Source organism: Dermacentor silvarum, chromosome 10 (assembly GCF_013339745.2).
Source record: "Dermacentor silvarum isolate Dsil-2018 chromosome 10, BIME_Dsil_1.4, whole genome shotgun sequence".
Taxonomy (NCBI): Eukaryota; Metazoa; Arthropoda; class Arachnida; order Ixodida; family Ixodidae; genus Dermacentor; species Dermacentor silvarum.
Window position 1 is genome coordinate 86,190,974 of NC_051163.1, and position 19,008 is coordinate 86,209,981.

The 19,008-nt window shown below is 43.4% G+C and overlaps 2 long non-coding RNA genes across 2 annotated transcripts in view; one reads left to right on the forward strand and one right to left on the reverse strand.

Annotated features, from left to right (window-relative positions):
- LOC125940496 (uncharacterized) overlaps positions 1-17,268 on the forward strand; it is a 71,531-nt gene extending 54,263 nt beyond the window's left edge. Inside the window, exon 3 of the long non-coding RNA XR_007463696.1 lies at positions 16,779-17,268. This is a non-coding gene — a long non-coding RNA (uncharacterized LOC125940496). The remainder of the gene's footprint in view (positions 1-16,778) is intronic.
- LOC125940497 (uncharacterized) lies at positions 2,016-9,505 on the reverse strand. The gene is made up of 3 exons (XR_007463697.1): positions 9,424-9,505; positions 3,744-3,829; positions 2,016-2,112 (listed from the first exon to the last, which is right to left on the reverse strand). It is a non-coding gene; the product is annotated as an uncharacterized LOC125940497 (long non-coding RNA).
- Positions 17,269-19,008: the final 1,740 nt, after the last annotated feature.

Below are 19,008 nucleotides of genomic sequence, written 5' to 3' on the forward strand. Positions count from 1 at the left end.
TCTGATGATGGACAAATAAGCTAAAGGTTTAGCTTTGCATGAGCATGCTTTAGTTTATGCCTTAGAAGACAAAGTTTGCGACACGCTGAGTCACAAATATTAGACATATGCGAGTTCAAACTTAGCTCTCTGGTTATCGTTGCACCTTGAGTCTGATATTCATCAACTCGATAGAGTTCGAGACGGAAGGCTGTGCCTAAAGTAGCTGATCATTGGTGGTAATGAGTTATAAGAATACAAACTACAATCATCCGCAAAGATCATGACTTCAACTTGCTATAGTTCGTCAATGCTAGAATGGGAACCGAGGGGCCCGATTATTATTGATCATATCATAAGAAGCCATAAGCCATAAGAGTTTCGGGATATGTTTGTGGTTTGCGTCAATTACGTAAACATTGTAATTATTAAAAAATAAGGGTTGATGAACTCTTCCTTGAGGGATGCTAGATGAAATGGGTAATGGGCGAGACGCAAAACTATTAGCAGCAAAGGGCGCGCGGTTATAGTTAAATATGCTGTAACCCAATTAACTAGGAATGGGGGATGATTTGTCAATTTTCTGAATGAGCTTAGTATGTGAAACAAGAAAAATAAATAAACCTGTCCCGATTTATCTAAGATCCTCGCAAGAGCGTGAACCAACTGTACGACTGCAGGAAACCCGAAGCTAAAACCGCGCTGCAGAAGGGAAGTATGCCTTCATCTTTTGAATACAGAGTTTGCGAGTGTGCTCAAGCATCTCGCAATGAATGTATGGGGACACATTTGCAAGTAGGACACTCGACTAAGGTACTTACCAGTGGCAATGCGCGAAGGCGCGGCTATGATGAGTGCGAAGACGACAAAAAAAATGAAACAAATTAAAAAGAATGTCAGTGGCAATTCTCGTCATTTCTGAGTCAAACGTCTTTTCCATTTTGTGCTTTTCGACATCGTTGTTGCTTTCTCGGAGATGGCAATAATTACATCAGAATGATTTGATATTCCAATCACTTATGACGCAAGAACTGTGCAAGATATCTTCAAATTTCGATAAGAGAACAGCAGCGTTATTAGCTGTTAATATCCTCTATTTACAGCGTCCCCAACACAGATCATTCTCTTCATTATTTTTTATAGCGTTATGAATTTACTTGAGTTGGATCACTAGAAATAAAAACTATCAGTGTCCGTAAAAACACTGCTAGAGTACAGCGTGTGTTTCTTATTTGCAAGACTTTTTTAAATGAGCCTTGTTAAAGACCGTTCACCCAGCATAGTGGAGGTGGCGCGGGCATAGCAGAGTGGTGCTCGACCAGCATGAAGGCGCCCAGGCAAAGACGAAAGGCGATCCACGTAAGTTGTGATATACGTAAGTATATCCACGTATATAATATAAATTGTTATCTTTAGATCTTTTCTGGTGGTGCACTATTCGGAAACTGTTGCAAGGTTCACGAAACACGGATAAACAATACATAGGATTACACCGCTCGTACAAGCCTCCACTCGGATAACGACCCACAGTCAAGCTTGCCGAAAAGCTGAATGCTGAAGTTCGTTGGCGGGGGCGGGCTGTATAGAGTCCGGAACGCCCTCGCTCAGGGGAAGGAGAGAGCGAACACTCTCCTCGCTGGAGGCCGCCGCTCGGCGCATGAAGAAAGCTCAACTGTTGCTCTAATCGCCACTGGCAGAGCACAGGGAATGGCACGCACACCGCCGGAGTCTTTCTTGCGGACGAGGAGACATTCTCACTAAGCTTCACCAGGCTTATTTCCCCATTCCAATGTCACGCTAATCTGGCAAAATATCACGGCAGCACTAAAATCGCACATGAATTAGCCGCCCTGCCAAACGCTTTCTCGTCGAAGAGAGTAAAATAAAAGCTTAAGTTCCTAAACCTGAGTCGGGAAGAAAGACGGTAGATATCATCGAATCTCATTCCTGCGTTAGTGGATTGGATTCGACTTAAGCAATCGGCTACTATTTATCGCTCCATGGTTCTTTGCGATGCGTCGTGTTCTCAACTCTCACCTGGAATGCCTGGAGCCTTCGTAGTCGCCGGGGTAGTTGTTTCCAGCTGTGCTGGAGACCCCGCAGTCGTGACGGCCGTCGATGTAGGGCCGGCACCTTGAACGCAATTGTGAAGCAATATAGGTAAAGTTATACAACGCCTTTTCAATATATTTCCAACCAGATATACGTCAAGATGAAAATTTTGTCCATTTTTCCTACGCTATGGAGGCTCACTTCATGTACTGGAGGTAGACATGCAATCCCCACGAATCGGACCGCAGCAGTTGCTAATTCCACACAGTTCCTTTGACCTCGAACACCACGATATTCCCGTTTTAGCAGAAATAGGATGTGTTCCGTCGTTAACCAGTTCTTGAAGCGCAAGCCTTAAGGCCCTATAGAAGCCGGACACAAATTGCTTAAAACAGACAAATAAATATCCTTTGTGTATCTTTCCACTATATGCCACTATCTCTACCGGAACTCTATGTAACGTTGGAGGAGCTTTTAGCAATGCGTGAATTTACGAAATAAAATGTCTGGTAGAAATAGCCCTTGGAAACTAGTCAACTAATATGTGGCGATGCGTGCCTTTGGTAATCTGGCCGTTGGGTGTAGATTTTTGTCAGACTATTTCTCAGGCCGCGCGGACCACAATGCGCATCACATCGTTAAAAGTAGAGGTAGCTGTATCGCTTCCCTTCCTAAAACGCAATATGCGTTTTTTTCTGGTGGTGCACTATTCGGAAACTGTTGCAAGGTTCACGAAACACGGATAAACAATACATACGATTACAGCGCTCGTCCACTAATATTTTTGTGCGATATACAAATTTATAAATCTTTCTGAAACGCAGGTCACATGCCCTTGAAATAGCCGCGTTTCTTTGAAGGGCTGGTAGGTAAAAAAGAATGCGAACGCTTGCTGGATTCCCGAATTACTGAAAATATTCATTATAAAACGCCTCATTTCCGGCATTTTTTGAAAGCAAGTTTGAAACCATGCAGTGATATTCACCAGAACACTCACCATAACACACCAGAAACGGGTTTAGATACACAACTTCCAGTACTTCCTAGACAACCAAGTTATAGTTAATACAGTTATAAGGTGTTCCCTATACACCCGTGTTCTTGAAACTGAACCCACTGTATACTCTTAAAAGCAATCTAAAGCAAAGCACATATGAGCGTCATCCAGTTATTCGGGCTCAATAATGCGGGAGCATCAAAACAATTTCACTCATTCGATTTGTTTTGTAAGTTTCGGTTGTGTTATGTTAAGCTTAGGTTAGGTTAGGCACCTTGCCGACAGTAGTGCGATAGTCCTGGTATGCTCGTACCACGTGTCGCCGACCAGCGGACAAGTTCATACGTAATGCGAGCTTTATTTAAAACTATTCACAGGGCCTCCTAATTATTGCTGCGTCAGCGACCGAATGAACAAACCGTCTAAATAGCGCATCTGCACAGGAATAAAGCGCCTTCTTTGTAAAGATACACCCGCCTTCAAAAAACCCAGCCCACTCTATACTCTTGAAAGCCTTCGTAAGCACAGAACGTAAGAGCGTCATCCAGCCATTTGCGCTCGTTATCGCGGCCCACGTTCATGTGCAGAAACTTGTGGCAGTCTACAAAGCGACACGCAGTATTTAAGTCGTACACCCCTCCCCTCCTTCATTCCCCCTACCTCTCAGTCAATGCCGCATAACGCCGTTTAACGAAGCTTGAAGTTTTTCACTTACCTTCTGTTGTCATAAATATGTAGCCCAGCGCCAGGGCTACGATGCACAGCACGATGACTGTGCTCGCCACGTACTGCGAGCGGTCCCTGCATTGCCAGTTAACAACAGTAGGTTAATTTAGCTTGCAACACTTCTCGACGGAGGCTGCATTATGCATGCATCCCCGTCGTAAATCTAGCCGCCCCCTCTCATGTACCGACGGTATTACGTTGGGCCATTAAACTAGGGAAGGAGATCACGACAGTTTAGGACGCTGGGAAGTTGCGACCCCCGTTCGTAAAGCATTGGCGATGATTATTGATGTTATTAGTGCAAGGGCGAATATGGCCAAGTAGCGCCAAGTCTATGGCGACTAGCTGTCAGTTTCAGTTTATTATTGATATAAGATGCCTGGTTGGTTGTTAGTAGTAAACAGGCGAGGGTCTGAAAGTCAAATGACCGCAGCGGGATCCTCGGTTAACAAGAAGATTACAAAATGATTAATTGAAAGAGGGGTATAAGTATGATGCAATCTACAAGTAAATATATTGTGAACGTAGTAGTGGATATGAACAGATTCGATTATATACAAGGAGTCATACATGTAAATAAAAATTACGCACATTATCAATATAAATTGTACAAACTTTATAACAAATGAAGTACACACTTTATGTACATAGTGTGTAAGAGGACAACTACTTATACAATTTTAAGTTTATATTTATATGCATGCAAAGGTGATGATTTAAATACATAGGGTTAAGTCATTCCAGTGGTGCATGAAATGATTTTCGATGGGTAGATGCAACGCGGCTCTATAGAGGCCTAAATGCATTCGCTGGAAAGTGCGTAAAATAGCTAATAACACTATGAAAATGACACGCGAGGTGCGAGATGTGTGATACATATAAAGGATATGCATCGATGGGATGAGATACTAAAACATATGGGCTTAGGCAGGACCCTTGAACGCAAGGGCATGGAAGCACATGAACTACAAAGCGTGATATCGTAGAAGCAGCCCTCAGTGAGAACATGTTACGAATATTCTTGCTCGTGTAGAGAGAGAAAATAAATGAAAGGGAGGGAGGCCAGGACTGAGCCCGGTTGGCTACCATACATTCGGGAAAGGGAAAAGGGGAGGGAAAGATTAGGAGAAAAAGAGAAACTCCCAGTGTGGATATCGCCGACGTGGTAACAGTTTTCTGCTCTATATACCTTCCAGTCACTCAGTCCGGATCACAGACGGCCACTCAATACGGCAGTTTTTAAACATCGCAGCCGCACTTTTCAAGCGAGCAACGATCCAATCGTACTTTTTTATTGTAGGTCATGGTCCCACGATCCTGTTCAAGGTGAACCGTTGTCTACCCAAGTAATTCAGAGCTGTACAGATGTCTCATTTGCAAAAGATGGGCAGTATCACAGTAGGTGTTCTAAACGACACTGTAGGGATTGCACTTGGCGCTATCAGCCATTTCAATGAAACACGTATATGCATTGGTGAATGCAACGCCCAAGCCTAAGCGGCACAGCATTGCTTCCTCAATTCGGGGAAGGCCAGGTAAAATCTGCAGTTGCGTGCAGAAAATTCAATGCTGCTTCACTGTAAAAAAAAAAAAAAAAAGGTTGTGTGCCAACAGCCAACACGTATTGCCGGATGTAGTGGCGTTTGCTGTCGTTAAGTTACAGGCAAGTGCTTTTCTTCTCTCATTGTTTGCTTCCCGACACTCCAACAAGACGTGGAGGATGGTCAACGTATCGTCACACTTGCCACAGATAGGAGGTTCCTCACGGCTCAACAAATCAGAGCGTGTGCAATATGCCGATATGTAAAAGGTTGAGACAAAATTAGCTCATTTTGTCGTACTTTTTATTTGAGGTTAATATTCCCAATCAGGCTCAATTAAAAGCAGCTTATTTGACGTTTCAGTGTCCGAGATTCGTTGTCAATAGTTTCTTAGTTTTTCAAGCAAAACTGGCACCAGGTCCATGGCCATTGCCCTATTTGAGAATTAGGACTTTAACCATATTTTTCAAAGAAGATGGGATATACTCTGAAGACCATATGGCGTTGATAAGAGACCAGAGAGTTTTCTGGGTCTCAATGTATCAGTGTATTATTTCATAAATGATTTGATGAGATCATGGAGCAGTGTTATTACAGCTGTTCAGGGATGTCTGGTGCTCTGCTAAGCTATATGGATGGTTGTATGGGTCATTTGGTGCGCATTTTTTTATCTCAGGATTGTTCCAGAGAAGTTCACTGCGCTGAAGATCGTGTTGAAAATGTGCACACGGAAAATATCCCTCGTCTTTGAAACTATCTACTTCCGTATTCACCGAAGGTAATAGGTTTGCCTGCTGGCCTTGGTTTCTATTATCTCTATTCCATCTTTTCGCTTGTCTGTATAAGTATTTGTACCGGAGATGCTGTTTTGCCTCGTAGCCTGTTGGCGTGCGTTTTTCCTCGTGATTTTACATGCTAAAAATTTGGTTTTTCGAAGTTCCAGAATTGTGAAGGCGTCCACACGCTTTTTTTTTGCTGCTTCTGCGCTTTCGTACATTCATCATTCCATCATGGAACTCGCCCTCTGGTAGCCACTCGTTTGTTTCTGCGATGTACTTCACTGCAGCATAAGTAACAAAAGCTGTTAAGTATGCAAGAACATTATCCTTAAGGCGCAAATGTCATCCCTCGATAAATGTGCGAGTTCTCGGAACAGCTTCCAGTCAGCGAATTCGACCTTCAACCGAGGAACGTGTGGTAATCATTTATCCTACTTTGTTGCGTTCAACACTGTAAGTAAAGTGGTCGCTGCGATAAGGATCTTCAATAACATTCAACCTGAGGTACGGCTTTAGTGTAGGATATGATATGCTCAAATCGATGAAAGAATTCACTAATCGCACACCCCTACACTTTAGCCTCTGAGCTGTGCTACCAGTGCTAGCAGAGGCCACTGGTGTGGGGTAGTTCTGGGAAGGTAGGGCAGCCTCGGCTGCTCCTACCGTGGAGGCCGTTGGCGATGCCGCCTGCTCGTTGGGCGTGACGTGGATGGCAGCCAACTGCCGTTGTGATGCTGCCCCCCGATGCGCCACTGTGGCGAAGGATGTGCAAATGTTGCTGTCGTGCTTCTCAGAAGTTATGTTTTCATTTGCGATTATCATGTTAATGCGATTATCTTATTTTTCTTCTTTCAAACTGCACATCATCTAGAGTATGCAGCATGGCCACCATCACAATTTCTGTAATAGAGCTCGGCATCCTAATCGACAGCAGAATGCTCCTAAATACCACATTTCGGAGAGGTAAGCTACCCTCGATAGATCGGAGAAGCATGGCCAACACACCGGCGCCTAAAAGTATTGTCACCGATTTGGAATGTACAGTCGTACTCTGACCTTGGAGTATGTACCCTGTTTCTCTGCCTCCTGCAATGTGCTAGAACTAAATGTGGTGATTGGACACTTTGTTGGTACCTATTTGTCGTCGAGTCTGATCTGATCATTTTGTAGATCGTTTTTATCCTTCCAGGAGTTTAAATAAACCATCAGATCTTTCTCTGAAATTACGCCTTTGACACTATTCAGGGCTCGGTGTGTTGTTACGGTGATAAGGGCATCTCCAAAGGCCACAAGGTTTGTTATCTTAACGCACGGCGATTGTTCTCCGACTTTAGGTATTATGTCCCCACTGGCTCACTTGGTGGCTTCATAGTAACTTCCAATGGTCACTGTCAGAGAATGTGACAGCAAAATGCAAAATCATTCTGGCTTTCTTGTCTTATTTTGAGGATGTCTGTGTTCTTTAAAATTAGAATGTAGCATCGGCGCCCCCCCCCCCCTTTTTTTTTGAGGAATGATCAGTGGAGAAGTGTTTGGAAGATCTCGTATATAAAATGTATCGGATATTCGGGGTCAATGCCATTTACCTAACAAGGAGCCCAATGACGGGAGACTGCAGGTTATGAGGGGAAGCAAGCCCTGCCTATGTATATTGTCGCTATAACCATTAATGTTGTAACCAAGGCTGGTTACATAACGCCAAGATAACCCAGGCCGCCGTGGAAGATGAATGAAATGGGGAAAAAAGAGTAGTAAACCAGATAGATTGTACAAAGAGGATAGAAAAGTGGAAGGCAAGCAAAACACCTGAAGGGGTGCCTAAGTTATGCCTACGTGGATGAATGCGAAAGCATTGCGGCCACGTTGCAGAAGCGCGGCGACGTCCGGGGGTGCCACTGGCGGAGTCACGTGACCCGAGCGGACACGTCAGCACAAACGCCGCGAACGTCACGCGACCCACGTTGTTGGTCACAAGGTTCGCACATCGCAAGGTCTTGTGTTCGAGTGCCTTAATTCTACCTTAATTAACTATACCGTTACCTATCTAGATATCACTAAATAGGGCATCAGTGGTTCTGTATGATTCAAGGAGTGCAACAAAATCAACCTTGTTGGTCTGCCGCACCTAGAACACGAGTTACGAGGTATTGAATTAGTCACGAGAAAAACTTTTTCGAGTTTCAAGCTTTGAAGTCTCGCAACCTTGTGCTAGGTAAGGCAGAGCATAAGATTCTTTTGTTGCACTCCTTGAATCGTACAGAAACCATTAATACCCTGTTTAGTGATATCTAAGGAACATAATTGGCAAATCTTTCCGGAAGATAATTAAAGAAAGCTTGCATAAAATTTCAAACCAAAGGATATACGAAAACGGACCTTATATTGGAAATAAGCAATAACATTACATATATGTACAAGTTTTCAGCACTATACGTCAAAGAATAAAGATTCTACAAAATTTTTAGTCCAAGACCCAGGTCCCCCTTACACCCCTTTGGAGCACACGGGGTGTTAAGGTGAAGTATATTAAAAGGTAGAACTAAGGCATTCGAATCCACGGCCGTGGTGCCATGGTTTGGCTACGCACAGAACGCCTGCTCACGCAGAAGCCGCTTAGGGGTATTTTAAAGCCCGCCGAAGTAGTTTAGCGGGTATGGCTTCGCAGTGGTAAGCGGAAAGTTGCGTGTTTGATTCATCGCTGCGTCTGCCACAGTTTCGTAGGGCCGCATTGCATTAACGTTTCTGTACCGTGCATTGTGGTAACAGTAAACAAGCCCAGCTGCTCCAAATTAATTTGGAATCCCCCACTACTTCGTTCGTCACAATCACATAGGTGTTTGTAAGTAAGCACCGGTTTGTAAAAGGACAGACGCCAGCGAATCATTCTCCTTATATTACAGGAATCGTGCTCTGTCCACTAGGGCGCTCACTAAAACCTAACCATAAGAGCAAACATACTTGTGAAGGCGATTGGGCCAGTCTGGTATAAAAACACTTTTCCTTATTATAGCGTCCGTTGCGAAATTAGCGCCTTCCCTACCTAGTAAGGTTCCTAATGTGCCGATGTTTATAAATTTGAAGGACCTTTTAGGACTCCTTCAAAACAACGATTCACAGGAACATGGCGCCATCCTTCAACCAATTACTACATAAATATTCTCTTTCCACAAAACGTACCGCGCTATGTCCGAAGCAGGGGCTGCAGTATAAAGTCAGGTCAACGATATACAGTGCGAACTAAACCCGTGCATGGCATAGACGTAACTCATCTCATGGTCTACTTCATATGGCATCTCAATGTGACAATATTGCAAGGATCGCGCCTATGCAAGAGGCAAATGGTGCTTACCGCACTGGCGCTGGGGCTGGCGCCGGGTCACATGCTGTGAAGGCAAAAACGGTGTTAAATTAGTGCGGGGAGTAAACGCGCCTGATTTCACGAGTGCGTTTATTGAGACACCAGACAACCTCAATGCGCTGCCCACGCAAGCACAAAAGGACAGATGCAGGAATTGAAACAGGTGAAATAGGGCTGATGGGTGCACACAACTAATTGCTGACACGGAACCACCGGAATCCCGCCGGAGTAGATGGCTCGCTGGGCTTGAAATTTCGCGAGTAAACTGTTGCTGACACGTGCGACGAAGGAGATGCTCGAGGTTTCTGGCGACTATGAGTGTAGCCATCAATTCTGGCATGGAATAAAGGCTATAGGATGTTTTTAACTCTTGGACGCAAAAATAAAGTACGGAGTTTTCAGGAATGGCCTGTGTCAGGCGGCATAACTCCTATCATTGAGCTAGGTTATTCGATGAGGCGGTCATTAGGAGCACAAGCAATCGAAACACAATAATTAATAAAAATTCATTAACCAACTTTTTAGTGAATTATTTTACGACACACATTACAATTTACGAATTGTAGCCGGTGAGCTTGTCAGGCGTGTCCACTTGGAATGAATTTACAGAATTCCCCGCTTAAAAATCCGGCGAAATAATGTAGCAATAATAAACTAGGCCTTCTAATATACAGTGTTGTTTTTTTAGCTGCACCAAATTTTTAAAGTTAGAAACGTATAAATCGTGGTCACGTTATTTTTAGCAATCGAGTGTACGGATTGGCGGCCTGTAGATACAGAGCAATTTCCGTACTTACGTGCGTAATTAGCGAAGTTACGGTAATTTCAAATGATCAACAACAGGTGGCTACAGCAAATGAGTACTATGGGGCCTGTTCTGGACACTACCTATCCCAACGATGAAAACTTGAATAGCGGAGTTCATGTGGGAGCTACGCAAACAATTAGTTTTCCTTGGCAGACTCCTTGAAACCGAAACTGGCCGCAAAAAGAGCGTCTGTGTCGTCCATGTCGCTAGCGCTGCAATGCTTGCGGGCCGCAAAATTGACTTCGTCATTCAGTCATGCTCCACGTCGCGCTCTTTTGTAAACGGGTGCAACCAGGTGAAATTTCATAAGCATTATTGACTACGCAAAAAAAGCATATTTCACATTTACGCCATAATTAACTTCGCCGCGAATTCGCAAAGCTCGCAAGGACATTTCCGCGTAAATAGTTTAAAGGGTGCAAGTGTATTTGCGAAGCCAAAAAAAAAAAAAAAACACCATGATAGCTGTTCGTTATCTTATCGCTGACGACTGGCGCGCTGCGTTTCACACTATAGACCCTTTTATCCGCTTTGTGGCAGCAGTGTGTGCAGACCCTAGAAAACTTCCCTGGACAAAAGAAGTATTCTGTCACATAGTATAATGTAGGCACATATTTTTGGTGTGTTCAGATATGACGTATCATGACGTGTGTCATGCGTCCAGCCCGTCAGACAGTCGATCGTAATTTGTGTCTGAAGGGAGTGTAGGTGGAAAACGTTATGCATCACCCAGTTTACAGTATGCAGGGTAACTAGGTTTTTAGCGCTATTTCAGGTTGGCGTGCTATGCTGATTTATAATTTCTGTCCTTCAATGTTCGCGAGATTGGATTTTCAATGTCATGGTTTGTTTGACAAGGTACTAACGCGCCAGCTCGGGAGCGCCTGTAATGAATGCAAGAAAACAGAAACAAGAAGGCAAAAACATTTCAGTAGAATTTTAACACGAAAGTGTTTTATTCCGGGGTCCACCAAGACTTCACTGACGTATTTCCGTCACGGAAATACGCCATAGAACATAATACGAAGAAAGAAACCAGAAGAAAAAGTTCCACAAACATGCAAAATTTCGAAATCGAACCCACGACCTCTCGGTCCGCGACGATAGATCGCCGAGCGTTTAACCCATTGCGCCACAAACGCATTTGCAGAGAGCTACACCGACGCGCCTTATATATCTAACACTCCTCCGTGTACCCGCGCTTTGGCTCGGGGCGGTGCCGCCGCCTACGAGCAGAAAAGAGAAGTACTGCATTATGACACTAACGCGCACCGACAGTGAACGCTTCGGTGGTCTCAGCACTACGACGCCTCGATGCCAGCATTCGAAGGGACGCTGGCATCAAGAAGCACTACCAACGCCACCTATGTGGCGTTGGTAGTGGCGTTCACCGTACTCAGCACAGCGGAGCGTGGCCTCCGCAATTAGCTCTGAAAATGTTTCTGAAGTTGATCGCGGAGGCTGCAATTACGACGCGCTGTACGCGCTGATTTGACTCGGTGACGATTCAGTTACGTGCTTTGTCTTGCGCGTTGTATTAGTGTGTCAGTTACGTGCTTCGTCTTTCGCGTTGTGCTAGCGTGTGCAGCGTAGTGCAGCTTCCATATGCACGACGGTTGCTCATGGTCATCGACGTTGGTAGTCGTGATGGAGGAGACGTGCCACCAGGCGTCAGCGTGGGTGCATCTACGCCTAAGGGCGCTTTAGCCACAAAACACCAATAGACATTATATATCAATGTGCAATAAACATTACACTACTTCTGTGAAGACACGTTTCACTTTCGTGTTCTATACCGATTCCTATATAAGAGGGATCAACCACATTTTTTTTCCAGTGCTGCTGGCTTGAAGACATCGTTCGAAAACGCGGATGTCATATCACAAAAACTGTTGTGTTCGAGCGTCAGATTTATGAAATATTTTCATATTTATATAACAGTTATGCTGCTGTGACTGTGGCAGATGTTTTCCATTAACGATATGCATTAAACAACCCTTCTAAGCAGTGTACTTTTGCAGTGAATATATTCAAATTATTTATCGTAATTGCCCACGCCGTCTACCAGAAAAATGACATTTTTTTATTTAAAGGAATAGTATCAGTAGCGCACACCCAATTACTATGACGGGCTTGGTCTGGCATTTTTAAACAACATTCCCACTGTTTTAGACACATTGTACCTGAGGTGCAAGCTTCTAGCGGCAAAGAAGCAAGTATTTGCACATAGTTATATTGGCACGGAGTCAGCGTCAGATATACTCGATGAGCACCATCAATATGACGACGCTGACAGTGTAATTAAGACAGCGAATCCCCAATAAACGGCCCATTAGCTGTCACCAACCCGTTATAAACATGACGTCAGTAAAAATTCATAATGCGAAAGCAGTGTTGAAGCTCCACTATTTCAGGCGTACGGTGATGTCGCCTAAGTTGATTCATAATAACAAAATCGCCGTAAAAACATGACTTGTACAGTACGCCTGCCGCATGAGGCAATCTGATGACACATAAGTGGCAGTGGTGTGCAACTGTTCTCAAGCAATGGAAAGTGCCCCGTTGCTGTGCTGAAAGCTATTACACCAATGCGGATCATGTTGAGGTAGGATAGATGATACCGCAGTTTTATTGACCAAGGTACGTACCTCCGGTTGGAGCGGGCGCGGCGGCTTTAATGGATGCGAGAAAAAATGGAGAGAAATAAGAGCATAAGGAGGGAGATTACGATGGCATTTGCATATTGCACGTAGTAGTGACGTTGAAGAAAACAGTGGTAAACCTGCGTATGACGAAACTGATTTTTTATTGGGCGAACCTGTGCCCACAAAAGCAAGCTGCACTCAAAGCACAATGATAGCGGCGAACACAGCCGGCCATCGTCTAAATTTGCTCAGCGGCGAAACGCGTCGGCTTTTCTACACGAGTCATCGAACGTTCCACAGTAATCCCTGGTTCCCACGTGTCTTTCACAAAGCACTAGACAATTCGCGTCGCTCAAACAATCAGATTACGTAAGCGTCGGCGACAACAGACAACGGATTGAAGCATCGATAACGTTCGAGAAACTTCCCGATACATGCAGGCGCGTCCTGCGTCGAGCGATAACGTTTAACATTTGTTAGCCGGTGAAAAGCGGTCGCCGTTGAAAGATAAACAAGTACACGTGTCAATATCAGGTGAAAATCAGGTATGTTCAGCATGGTGCCACCAAAGCCCTGAGACGTCGTATTATCTCATCAGCAAAATATCGGCTGTTTAAGTCAGAAGAAAAAAATTGAAATTAAATTCACAAGCAAGCAAGGTCCAAATTCCTAAGCGAATTGGAAGTGGGCGATGGGATTCGTAACAGCTGCCTCGATATCAACGCCGATGACTGGCGCGCTGCTGTTGCTGAACAACACGAGAAGCGGCGACGAAGCGCAGATTTTGGCCGCGCAATTCAATTCACAACGCCAAAGCTGACCGCAAGAACGTACCTGCGCAGTGCGCCTAACGAATAACAATAGACGACACAGGCAAAGACTGGTTTTCAAAATAAACTCATCTGGGGTGTCCCAGTGAACTAAGATGCACCTTGCAAATGGTCAATTTTAATTGCAATCCAAAAACAACATGACAGCTGCGTCGTTGTCCCCGCAGACTGACCCACACGTGAGCTCTAGTGACAAATATTGCGCGTAGCAAGAATTGCCGCGTAAATCTATTGACGATGCCAAGATTGTGTTGTTCTACATGTCAAATTTATCGATCAACCCTTCCGCAGTGCGTGATTGAAGACATCTATCCGACATTCTTGCCAATCGCGTTGAAACACTTTGTTATGTTACTGTTACACAGATCGTGAGCTGTATGACCATACTTAAGTGACTGTCTGCGCTGGCACTCTTCCTTTAGTAATTTCAGTAGAAAAGCACAGCAACGTTTCCACAACCACGATGCACTACGCGTGGAACTCTGAATTGTTACTTGAAGCTTTCTGAAAAATCCAACAATCATGTTTACCTGACGTAGATACATGCAGTGTACAAACAGTGCTTTCCGTCTACATCGTCAGTTTAATATTAAAAAATCATTACAAAATTTTATGATGACTGCCTTAAATTTTTTGAATAAACATGTGCCAGAAATATATTTGCGGCATAGATATTACATATTTTGTGATGAAAATGGAATAAATGTTGCACGTATTTCGAAATATTGCTTGAAAATCTAAAAAAATGCACTATAACTGCGGTGTAAACGGACGTTGCGGCAGCGGCTTCACCTTTACTATGACGCTTTCTAAGGAATATTGAGTTATGACAACGCTCATGCACTGAAATGGATGCTGGCAGTGGAGATTTCGTCCATTGGCGATTTTTTTACCTTCGTACCACCAATGTTTGTGTTTTGTTAGCTCTTAATTGCATCCAAAAATGTCCATCAATCACATTAGGGCAAGTTGAAGCCAAGAAACACCATTGATATGACGACGCTGAGCTGACAATGAGGTATCAGTAAATTAGTTACCACTTCTTTATAGCAAAAAGCCATTGCGTTTTGTGTCAAAAAGATATACCTATAGAAGAAATATAGAAATATAGAAATATAGAAATATAGAAGCGATATTACCAGGCGAAATTTCATAAGCATTATTGACTACGCAAAAGCATATGACAATGCTTTTTTGCGTAGTCGCATGTAGACGGAAGCACATTTACGCCATAATTAACTTCGCCGCGAATTCGCGAAGCTCGCAAGGACATTTCTGCGTAAATAGTTTAAAGGGTGCAAGTGTATTTGCAAAGCCAAAAAAAAAAAAACACCATGATAGCTGTTCGTTATCTTATCGCTGACGACTGGCGCGGTGCGTTTCACACTATCGACCCTTTTATCCGCTTTGTGGCAGCAGTGTGTGCAGACCCTAGAAAACTTCTCTTATTTCTCTCTTCTGTTATGTTGAACAGAACATTTAGGTGAACTTAAGATATTCTTAGCAACAATGTTACGTCATACATCTGTGTTGAACGGATAAATGGCTTTTCTTGGCAACGACCGCACCAAATTTCATGAGGTTTACTGCATCTAAAAGGAAAACATGATATCTAGATGCTGTTGGTAGCGATTTTTTAAATTTAGGCCGTGAATTGCATAATTAACATTGCTGAAAGTCGCAAGGTTTCAGCAAACCAGAGTAACAAATTAACTCTAATTTACCGATGGAAAACCATATCGCAATTTTCAGTTCCATCTCGGCTTACATCTAAGCCGATAAAATGCAAGATGCATGGCTCTCAAATGCACTACTAAAGGTGAGTAGCACTTCGGGAAAATCTTGAACATTGCAACGAATTCACATCAGATACAAATTCGTATATCACATCTGTCTGCTTTGGATGTTCTCACGGAAGCAATTCACGGAACTGCGACATGTGTTCCAGGTGCAGAGCTCGGGATTTGTAAACTTGGTGCTTTTTTTTTTCATACTTACGAACGTTTGGCAATTTTTCAAAAACGTCAGGCCATAAATATAAATTACGCTTATAGCAGTCTCGAGAATTTAGCATTTTCGCTCAAATCATATTGACGGTTTGGCATCTTTTCCTAAATCTGAGAAGAAGACTAAAAAGCTTATAAAATCCACAAATTTAAAATTGGTCCATGGGCTGTCTCGGAAAGCATTTGCGCGTTAACATGTATTTGAATCGGCGGACTAGCGTTTGGGCCGATCGATAGCTTCCTTAATAGAAAAACAAATTTGGAGGCGGGACACTCCTGCCAGCGTACTTATCCGGTCTGCGCGCGCGTCACTGCGGCTATAATGATTGAGACGACAACGACAAAAAAAAAAAAAATGAAACGAATAAGAAATTTCAGTGATATTTCTCGCATATCCTAATTACCGAGTAAAGCATCTAATGGCATTTTCTGCTTCTTGATACCGTTCTAGCTATATGGAGCTATACTTCTGGGTTAAGAGAAAGTTGTTTTAAGCTGGAATAAGCGTCTTCATCTAAATTTTACAGTATGTCTGGAACGTTGGGACGCCGTTTCTTTATTAGTGGCGTGAGAGAGCCGATAGGTCGATATTTGGACAACTGCTTTCGCTGTGTCCTCTCTAGTGCGTCAATGTTTGCTTATGCTTTAGAATACAATATTTCCGAAACGCTGAGTCACAAATTTTTGACACATACGAATAGGTTTCCGATTAGTGTTACAATTTGTTGCTTGTATTAGCCAACATGATTGAGTTCAAGAGACGGAACTGATCATTGGTGGAAGTGACTTCACCGAAAAGAACACAGTCATCCATAAACACCCCGACTTGAACCTAAAGTGGTTCATCTACGCAAACAATATCATTAGTGAAAAGGTAAAATACAACGCTACGAGAACGCGTTCTTGAGGGACGCCCTATGAAACCGGTAATGGGTTAGACGAAACACTGTCAATAAAAACAAACTGCGCGCGGTTAGTGAAATATCCTGTATACATATTAAACTGGAATGGAGGAAGTCTCGTACATTCTTCTGAATGAGCTTAATGTCGAAACAAGGCATAAAGCTTCACTAAAATAAATGAATACGAATCAACCTGTCCTGCGTTAACGAGGTTAGTCGAAAGAGTGAACAACCGTCACACAAACTGTGTGACTGCGGAAAGCACTTTGTTAAAAAAGTGCTGCCAAGGGAAAAGTTTATATTTTTTCCGCCCTGTGCAAACATCTTTCAATAAATATGTAACGAGAAATTTGCAAGTAGGACACTCGACTAACGTACTTACCCGTAGCCACACCCGTCTGCACGGCTATAATGAGGGCGAAGACAACGAAAAAATAATGAAACGAATTAAAAGGAATATCAGTGCTAATCCTCGCATTTGTAGCATTTATAGGAATTCGCGCTTTTTCATACCGTTGTAGCACTCTCAGAGATCGCTATAACTACATCACAATGGTTTGATACGGCAATCACTTATGATAGAAGGAACTGTGCAAGATATCTGCATATTTAAGAAAGAAAAAGACTGCACTGGTAACCCCTCTTCGTTGTTCCACCAGGGTATTCACGACACTGATAAGCCGTGAGGTGAAAGTTTCATTCCTGTATCCGTAGGCGGGAGCGTCGAGTGTTAGCAGCCTACAGCAGGCTTCCTCCGAAGGTGCTAAGTCCTTAACGAAATTCGGAACACACAATTTCAGTTACATTAGCCTGTCTAGTTAACCACGTCTCATGATGTACACCAGGAAGCGCAGTGATAAGCACCCTTCTTTACTAAAGTGAGCTATGGGCCGATAGTCACATGCAGGGCGGCCGTAGTAAGGCGCAAATAGCGCGTCGAGGAACAGCCCCGCGACAGGCAGCAGTAAGAGCACTGGCATGCGATTCAGACCGCGGGGCGAAGCGTACGCGGCGCTTCCTTCCGCACCAGCTGGAATATTCTTATTTTTTTCAAAAATATTCCTCTTCCTGTTCCTTGCAGCGATATAGTACTGCGGTTTTGAAGGCATGGGGACACGGAAAACGGATGTTTGTGCAACAGCTCTTGAGAAAAGTCGCCGCTTGTCAACGCAGGTCGCAATCATGGTCTGACGCTGCACCCCGTAAACAAAGCTCACCACGGCAGGCTTCGACGTACAACTTATGCATTTGCTTTAGGATGCCCATGACATTGTCGTGCATCGTGCATGTTTGTGAAGCCGCATATTATCACGACAAACGTCTAATCCTTGTGTTGTTTATTGCACTACTGCGCCAATCTTAAAGAACTAGCCCAATAAAGACTGGCTCGGGGCAATTAAAAGAAGAAAGTAACTTTAATGTTCCAAGCGGATTTTTAAAATAAAATCTCGAAAATTGCTAATTTCAAGACAACGAAACAATCATGTTGGCCACTCTGAGTAATAAAATTTGATGTTGTAATTCTCTTAGTTGCATATAATAGTACATCCAAACCGGATAAAGTGGACGTAAGATACGCGACTCTCAAATACACGACTAAGTGGTATATTACTAATAAGTAATAAGCACTTTGGCAAAACCTTCTTTGTCTGCTTTGGATGTTTTGACGGATGCATGTGAGCACCCTTCGTGCCAGGGTACTTACCTGTGCGCGCCGCAGCTCCAACGGCTACGATAAGTACGACGACAACGACAAAAAAAATCACGAATAAAAAAGATGGCATTTTTCTCATATCTTATTTTCCGATTCGTACATATTTAGCATTTCGTGCTTCTTGATGCCGTTCTAGCTTTATGGAGTCAGATGTATGGAGTGGTTGTGATGGTGCATCACTTTAGTTTATGCATTATACGACAAAGCTTACAAAACGCTGGGTCCGAATTGTTAGACGTAAGCGTGTTTGAACTTAGTTTTCTGGTTTTAGTTAGACCTTGATAATTGTATTCGTCAACCTGACTGAGTTCAAGACACGGAAAGCTGCACTGATCATTGGCGGTAGTGACTTCAGGGAACATTATAATCATCCGCAAAGAGCCTGACTTGAACATTAAGTGGTTCATAATCTACGTAAACAATGCTGTTATTAAATTGTAAAAGTAATGTAAAGCCCAGAGAACGCTTCCCTGAGGGACTGAGATTAATCCAATGGGTTAGACTCAAAACTATCAATAACAAGAAACTGCGCTCTGTTAATTAAGTATGCGATAACCAAATGAACTGGGAATGGGGAAGGCTTACAGTCTTCTGAATTAGCTTAATATGTGAATCAAGGTCGAAAGCTTCAGTAAAGTCTAGGAATATAAATCAATCTGTCCTGCTTTACC